General features: G+C 39.2%; 1 protein-coding gene across 1 annotated transcript in view; it reads right to left on the reverse strand.

The window, feature by feature from the left end:
- JAML (junction adhesion molecule like) overlaps positions 1 to 7,413 on the reverse strand; it is a 33,004-nt gene extending 25,591 nt beyond the window's left edge. The window contains exon 1 of the mRNA XM_007196583.2: positions 7,332 to 7,413. The gene's annotated coding sequence lies outside the window, so the exon portion shown is untranslated. The remainder of the gene's footprint in view (positions 1 to 7,331) is intronic.
- Between the last annotated feature and the right edge of the window lie 1,888 nt (positions 7,414 to 9,301).

The following is a 9,301-nucleotide window of genomic DNA, read 5'->3' on the forward strand; positions in this document are numbered from 1 at the left end:
CTAACCAGGCCAAGAACACTAGTCAAATTTCAAGTTTCCTAGTTAGTTGGCAAATATTCAGAAATTCCTACCATATAATACAGATAGATATTACACACATATATATATAGTTCAGAATTTTATTATTCAGATATATAATTCAGAATATATATATATGAATCTCAGTCTCTAAAAATCTAACCAAAGCATTCAGATGCACCTTCAGCACCTTGATAGACTCCAACTGAATCCTCAACTTAGCCTGCTTCCTTTCCCAGATCCTGACTTATTTCTTCACCAGCATGTTCTTGAGATAATTCTGCATAGTAAGTTATCTCACATGTTGGCCAAATGTTTGAACCTGAGCTTATGGCTCTTTCACAATATAACTCTTGGCAAATACCTTCTATCACTCCTGGGGAGTTGTAAGTATCAGGACCCCCTTTCCTATTATTAACAGTGTAGGGGAATTGTTGTCCTTGGCACAATTATAACAGAAAAAAAATCTTCAGAAAAGAGACTCATGACAATGAGGCTACAACACAGGATGTGGAAATGACCCCCAAATATTACAAGACAAAATAAGGGAGAGGCACTCTCTCTCAGTCAAAGCGTTTGCCCCTAGTGAGAACAAGCAACCACTGAGCACACAGACAACCTCACTGCCCTCCCTCACTCAGGCAGCTGCTCTACCTGCAATGTTAAGTCCCCTCAATTTACACATCACTGTGTACCTCCAGGCTTTTGGATGTTTTTAGGTATAGAGTCCACATAACCACTCTGAGGCATGAACCTCTTAAAATGCATCCTCGTTTTCCCTTCCAAGACCATTTAATACAGACTGGTAGGTTACATGGCTTCTTATAATACAGTCTCAGTTACATCGGTCAACCCTGTACTTGAAGGGGACCTTGAGAGTCATTACTCCTGCTCTCTCCTTTAGAATGGGTTCTATCTAAACCATCCTACTTCATCTTTCCTGAGATCAGGGCTATGCAGAGGGTGTGGTAAGTATGGACAACAGCCTAGCTCTCTAGGGAGGTTTAAATTCCTGACTTCTTGAGGTTAAATATTGGCCTGTCTAGGACTGGGAGAAGAGAAACAGTGCAGGAAGAGTTCTGCCATGAGTCCAAGGACAGCTAGTCACAGCTCTACCCAAAGCCACAGGCAACTTAAAAGCTAAAGCCTTGAAGAAGGAGTAGGAACCATTTAAAGATGCGTAGAGCAGGTGATAAACTAAGATGTGATGTGAGAAAACATGGAAGAAGGAGGAAGCACCACAGCTGAGTTTGAGAGTGTTCTGCTGACGAAGGACAAATCTGATGTGAGTTCATTTTGAGATTTGAATGAAGATCGTAGCGTAAGGTGGTTGCTGAACTCAAGCTGTGTTAACCTGCCTGACTGCCCTGCTTTATTGTTTGTAACTAGAGCCGTGTGGCTGACAGAGTCTTTGTGCTCTGATCGGGTGTCAGGCCTGTGCCTCTGAGGTGAGAGAGCCGAGTTCAGGACATTGGTCCACCAGAGACCTCCCGGCTCCACGTAATATCAAACGGCGAAAGCTCTCCCAGAGATCTCCATCTCAACTCTAAGACCCAGCTCCACTCAACGACCAGCAAGCTATAGTGCTGGACACCCTATGCCAAACAACTAGCAAGACAGGAACACAACCCCATCCATTAGCAGAGAGGCTGCCTAAAATCATAATAAGGTCACAGACACCCCAAAAGACACCACCGGATGCAGTCTTGCCCACCAGAAAGACAAGATCCTGCCTCATCCACCAGAACACAGGCACCAGTCCCCTCCACCAGGAGGCCTACACAACCCACTGAACCAACCTTACCCACTGGGGGAAGACAACAAAAACAATGGGAACTACGAACCTGCAGCCTGGGAAAAGGAGACCCCAAACACAGTAAGCTAAGCAAAATGAGAAGACAGAGGAACACACAGCAGATGAAGGAGCAAGGTAAAAACCCACCAGACCAAACAAATGAAGAGGAAAGAGGCAGTCTACCTGAAAAAGAATTCAGAGTAATGATAATAAAGATGATCCAAAATCTTGGCAATAGGATGGAGAAAATATAAGAAACAGTTAACAAGGACCTAGAAGAACTAAAGAGCAAACAAACAATGATGAACAACACAAGAAATGAAATTAAAAATTTTCTAGAAGGAATCAATAGCAGAATAACTGAGGCAGAAGAACGGATAAGTGACCTGGAAGATAAAATAGTGGAAATAACTACTGCAGAGCAGAATAAAGAAAAAAGAATGAAAAGAATTGAGGACAGTTTCAGAGACCTCTGGGACAACATTAAATGCACCAACATTCAAATTATAGGAGTCCCAGAAGAAGAAGAGAAAAAGAAAGGGACTGAGAAAATATTTGAAGAGATTATAGTTGAAAACTTCCCTAATATGGGAAAGGAAATAGTCAACCAAGTCCAGGAAGTGCAGAGAGTCTCATACAGGATAAATCCAAGGAGAAACATGACAAGACACATATTAATCAAACTATCAAAAATTAAATACAAAGAAAAAATATTAAAAGCAGCAAGGGAAAAACAACAAATAACAAACAAGGGAATCGCCATAAGGTTAACAGCTGATCTTTCAGCAGAAACTCTGCAAGCCAGAAGGGAGTGGCAGGACATATTTAAAGTGATAAAAGGGAAAAACCTACACCCAAGAGTACTCTAACCAGCAAGGATCTCATTCAGATTTGATGGAGAAATTAAAATCTTTACAGACAAGCAAAAGCTAAGAGAATTCAGCACCACCAAACCAGCTCCGCAACAAATGCTAAAGGAACTACTCTAGGCAGGAAACACAAGATAAGGAAAAGACCTACAATAACAAACCCAAAACAATTAAGAAAATGGTAATAGGAACATACATATCGATAATTACCTTAAATGTAAATGGATTAAATGCTCCAACCAAAAGACATAGACTGGCTGAATGGATACAAAAACAAGACCCGTATATATGCTGTCTACAAGAGACCCACTTCAGACCTAGGGACACATACAGACTGAAAGTGAGGGGATGGAAAAAGATATTCCATGCAAATGGAAGTCAAAAGAAAGCTGGAGTAGCAATTCTCATATGAGACAAAATAGTCTTTAAAATAAAGACTATTACAAGGGACAAAGAAGGACACTACATAATGATCAAGGGATCAATCCAAGAAGAAGATATAACAATTATAAATATTTATGCACCTAACATAGGAGCACCTCAATACTTAAGGCAAATGCTAACAGCCATAAAAGGGGAAATTGACAGTAACACAATCATAGGAGGGGACTTTAACACCCCACTTTCACCAATGGACAGATCATCCAAAATGAAAATAAATAAGGAAACACAAGCTTTAAATGATACATTAAACAAGATGGACTTAATTGATATTTATAGGCCATTCCATCCAAAAACAACAGAATACACTTTCTCCTCAAGCGCTCATGGAATATTCTCCAGGATAGATCACATCTTGGGTCACAAATCAAGCCTTGGTAAATTTAAGAAAATTGAAATTGTATCAAGTATCTTTTCTGACCACAATGTTATGAGACTAGATATCAATTACAGGAAAAAATCTGTAAAAAATACAAACGCATGGAGGCTAAGCAATACACTACTAAATAACCAAGAGGTCACTGAAGAAATCAAAGGGGAAATCAAAAAATACCTAGAAACAAATGACAATGAAAACACAATAACCCAAAACCTTTGGGATGCAGTAAAAGCAGTTCTAAGAGGAAAGTTTATAGCAATACAATCCTACCTCAAGAAACAAGAAACATCTCAAATAAACAACTTAGCCTTACACCTAAAGCAATTAGAGAAAGAACAAAAAAACCCAAAGTTAGCAGAAGGAAAGAAATCATAAAGATCAGATCAGAAACAAATGAAAAAGAAATGAAGGAAACAATAGCTAAGATCAATAAAACTAAAAGATGGTTCTTTGAGAAGGTAAACAAAATTGATAAACCACTAGCCAGACTCATCAAGAAAAAAAGGAAGAAGACTCAAATCAATAGAATTAGAAATGAAAAAGGAGAACTAACAACTGACACTGCAGAAATAAAAAGGATCATGAGAGATTACTACAAGCAACTATATGCCAATAAAATGGACAACCTGGAAGAAATGGACAAATTCGTAGAGAGGCACAACCTTCTGATACTGAACCAGGAAGAAATAGAAAATATAAACAGACAAATCACAAGTAATGAAATTGAAACTTTGATTAAATATCTTCCAACAAACTAAAGCCCAGGACCAGATGGCTTCACAGACTAATTCTATCAAACATTTAGAGAAGAGCTAACACCTATCCTTCTCAAACTCTTCCAAAATATAGCAGAGGGAGGAACACTCCCAAACTCATTCTACGAGGCCACCATCACCCTGATACCAAAGCCAGACAAAGACGTCACAAAGAAAGAAAACTACAGGCCAATATCACTGATGAACATAGATGCAAAAATCCTCAACAAAATACTAGCAAACAGAATCCAACAGCACATTAAAAGGATCATACACCATGATCAAGTGGGGTTTATCCCAGGAATGCAAGGATTCTTCAATATACGCAAATCAATCAATGTGATAAGCCATATTAACAAACTGAAGGAGAAAAACCATATGATCATCTCAATAGATGCAGAAAAAGCTTTTGACAAAATTCAACACCCATTTATGATAAAAACCTGCCAGAAAGTAGGCATAGAGGTAACTTACCTCAACATAATAAAGGCCATATAGGACAAACCCACAGCCAATATCGTTCTCAATGGTGAAAAACTGAAACCATTTCCTCTAAGATCAGGAACAAGACAAAGATGTGCACTCTCACCACTATTATTCAACATAGTTTTGGAAGTTTTAGCCACAGCAATCAGAGAAGTAAAAGAAATAAAAGGAATCCAAATCAGAAAAGAAGAAGTAAACCTGCCACTGTTTGCAGATGACATGATACTATACATAGAGAATCCTAAAGATGCCACCAGAAAACTACTAGAGCTAATCAATGAATTTGGTAAAGTAGCAGGATACAAAATTAATGCACAGAGATCTCTTGCATCCCTATACACTAATGATGAAAAATCTGAAAGAGAAATTAAGGAAACACTACCATTTACCACTGCAACAAAAAGAATAAAATACCTAGGAATAAACCTACCTAAGGAGACAAAACACCTGTATGCAGAAAACTATAAGACACTGCTGAAAGAAATTAAAGATGATACCAACAGATGGAGAGATATACCACGTTCTTGGATTGGAAGAATCAACATTGTGAAAACGACTGTACTACCCAAAGCAATCTACAGGTTCAATGCAATCCCTATCAAACTACCACTGGCTTTTTTCACAGAACTAGAACAAAAAATTTCACAATTTGTATGGAAACACAAAAGACCCCGAATAGCTAAAGCAATCTTGAGAAAGAGAAACGGAGCTGGAGGAATCAGGCTCCCAGACTTCAGACTATACTACAAAGCTACAGTAATCAAGACAGTACGGTACTGGCACAAAAACAGACATATAGATCAATGGAACAGGATAGAACGCCCAGAGATAAACCCACACACATATGGTCACCTTATTTTTGATAAAGGAGGCAAGAATATACAATGGAGAAAAGACAGCCTCTTCAATAAGTGGTGCTGGGAAAACTGGAAAGCTACTGGTAAAAGAATGAAATTAGAACACTCCCTAACACCATACACAAAAATAAACTCAAAATGGACTAAAGACCTAAATGTAAGGCCAGACACTATCAAACTCTTAGAGGAAAAGATAGGCAGAACACTCTATGACATAAATCACAGCAAGATCCTTTTTGATCTACCTACTAGAGAAATGGAAATAAAAACAAAAATAAACAAATGGGACCTGATGAAACTTAAAAGCTTTTTCACAGCAAAACCATAAACAAGACAAAAAGACAACCGTCAGAATGGGAGAAAATATTTGCAAATGAAGCAACTGACAAAGGATTAATCTCCAAAATTTACAAGCAGCTCATGCAGCTCAATAGCAAAAAAACAAACAACCCAATCCAAAAATGGGCAGAATACCTAAATAGACATTTCTCCAAAGAATATATACAGATTGCCAACAGACACATGAAAGAATGCTCAACATCACTAATCATAAGAGAAATGCAAATGAAAACTACAATGAGATATCACCTCACACCGGTCAGAATGGCCATCATCAAAAAATCTGCAAACAATAAATGCTGGAGAGGGTGTGGAGAAAAGGGAACCCTCTTGCACTGTTGGTAGGAATGTAAACTGATACAGTCACTATGGAGAACAGTATGGAGGTTCCTTAAAAAACTAAAAATAGAACTACCATATGACCCAGCAATCCCACTCCTGGGCATATACCCTGAGAAAACCAAAATTCAAAAAGAGACATGTACCACAATGTTCACTGCAACTCTATTTACAATAGCCAGGACATGGAAGCCACCTAAGTGTCCATCGACAGATGAATGGATAAAGATGTGGCACATATATACAATGGAATATTACTCAGCCATAAAAAGAAACGAAATTGAGTTATTTGTAGTGAGGTGGATGGACCTAGTGTCTGTCACACAGAGTGAAGTAAGTCAGAAAGAGAAAAACAAATACTGTATGCTAACACATATATATGGAATCTAAAAAAAAAAAAAAATTGTTCTGAAGAACCTAGGGCAAGGACAGGAATAAAGACACAGATGTAGAGAATGACTTGAGGACATGGGGAGGGGGAAGGGTAAGCTGGGACAAAGTAAGAGAGTGGCATTGACATATAAGCACTACCAAATGTAAAACAGATAGCTAGTGGGAAGCAGCCACATAGCACAGGGAGATCAGCTCGGTGCTTTGTGACCACCTAGAGGGGTGGGATAGGGAGGATGGGAGGGAGACACAAGACGGAGGAGATATGGGGATATATGTATATGTATAGCTGATTCACTTTGTTATAAAGCAGAAACTAATACACCATTGTAAAGCAATTATACTCCAATAAAGATGTTAAAAAAAAAAGCTAAAGCCTTATCACCATCATCATCATTATCATTATCATTTACTCTTTTATTAAGAGCAAACCTTACTCCTTTTTTCTCTGAGCATCTTAACACAAGTTACTCTACATTACAGAAAGGAAACGTGTCCCCATTAGACTACCTTATGGCAGTCCTCCTGCAGAAATTGACAGCTCTGCGATTGTGGCCTCACAATCCAAAAGGATTGCCATTAAATGAATACTTTTAGAACCAGCCTTCTTCCGAGTGAGAAAAGTTCAAGTCACTGTTTCAGAAATACAAAGAAACTGCTTACCCAAGATGAGGAATGCCAGGAGAAGCAATGCACTGAGCTCTCCCACCACTGCAGTTGCCAAGTCCGACTGAAGACACTTCTGCCTTCACAGAAGGTCAGGCTCAGAGCAAACCAAATGCGTGCATTCTGAGTTGGCTGCAGAGACACAAACAGGAACCTTTAAATCAAGGTTCTTCTTTCAGTCATCTGGCCTATTACCCACTTTTTATTTACACTTTCATTCTAAGATGAGGTAATAAACTCACCTTACTGAGGACAGCCTCATGTTCCAGACCTCTGCAGGTGTCATCTCCCCTTCTAGATTACAAACTCTCCGAGGGTGGGACCTCAAATGGTCCCAGGCAAACATGCTGAGAAAGAAATCAGCCTCTTGCAAACAAAATAAATTTAAGATTAACACAAAACATTCTGCTCTGTATCTAAAATATAGCAACCTTTCATTATTTTTCTCTCAACACAGAGGGGCAATATAGCCAATCACTCAATCCCTGCTTCCAAAGATATGCCTGTCCAGTCCTCCAACTCACCACCTAGGCATGTCAATTTCCCCTGACCATGTGATATCAGCATTTCTAGAATACAAGAAGCATTTTATCCCCCCCCAGAGAATCCCGTGGGTGACTAGATAAAAACTCAAAGCTTCTTCACGTTGAGGTATCTTTTGCTTTTAAGTCGTCACTTCAAAATAAGTGTTCTCAGTGTACGCGCCTTCAACCTTGCCTGCACTGGCTTGACTTAAACATGGGCATACTTGTTTTTTGGACCTTGTCCTGTATCATTTGAAAAGTTGTTGAATGCTTGCTCTTCACCAGGGCTATGCTGCATGGTTCTTGAGAACTGGTGTGCTGATAAGTCAGCAATTGAGTAAATACCCCCACCATGGCCTATTTCAAGCTACCAACACTTTAACAATTGGCCTGCAAAATTCCTAAAAATTTAACAATCAGCTCTTCTGGTGTGAGCTGGCTCCTGCACCCCTCGGAATCTATGCAGATTCTTGCTGGGGTACAGCTCATAGATGAATGGTTACTTGATGCTGAAAATCACAAACCACCCCCCTTCTCTTTCACAGGACAGCTCTCATCTAATATGTAGATATACACCAAAAAGTAGCCAGAAAGTGCAAAGAAGTTTATTAACTATGATGTGGTAAAGATCTCAAGAGCTACACGTCTGTGTGCATGACCCAATAGTGCATACCCTCCTACAAAAACAAACAAACAAACAAAAAACACAGTGAAATGTAGCAGTTGACAGTCCAACATTGGAGTTAAAGGGTTGGAGCTGCCTCGTCTTGCAGCAAAGTTTTAAATTGTGCAATTAAATGAGAGTCTTGGTCCATGTCTTCTTACAGGTCCCCTTTGGAAACATAACTGCGTGACACACAAGAATATTCAGATTCAGAATTTGGCCGCCAGAATTTTTTCTAAACAAGGACATGCAACATCCCCTCGTGAAGCACCAGAGTCCAGTTTGAGAGCTGCAGAGAATGTGCCCCCAAGAAGCTTGAGGTAACAGGCCACATGGGAAACACAAAGCATTTTATAAGTTCACATTTGGTAACAGAATTAAGAGCTCAATGGACAAAACTCATAAGGTAATGTAACCACAAGTAAAGACTTCAGCAGGCAAAGAAAAATTCTGAAAGGCTTTTAAGCACCTCTGAAGCTTTCAGAATTCAATTCCCTTTCTAGACAAGGCTGGTCTCCATACAATGTGATAAGAACTCATGGAGCAGCAAAAAGAAAAACAGAGAGAATAGCACCTTAGAAGATATTAAAACAGTAAGTTAAAGAAAGAAAAAACTTAATCTTCCTTCCATCCTTAAAAGGCATGTGTCCCAACACTGCTTTGTGCTCCTTTGAAGAAAAAAAGCTGTAACCCAGGCCTCAATATAAGGACTGAAGAAGGAAACTGATAGTAGCCCTAAGACTGTGCTAAACATATCCCACTGGATTAGCACTAGACTA

The sequence above is a fragment of the Balaenoptera acutorostrata genome, chromosome 9 (genome assembly GCF_949987535.1).
Source record: "Balaenoptera acutorostrata chromosome 9, mBalAcu1.1, whole genome shotgun sequence".
Lineage (NCBI taxonomy): Eukaryota > Metazoa > Chordata > Mammalia > Artiodactyla > Balaenopteridae > Balaenoptera > Balaenoptera acutorostrata.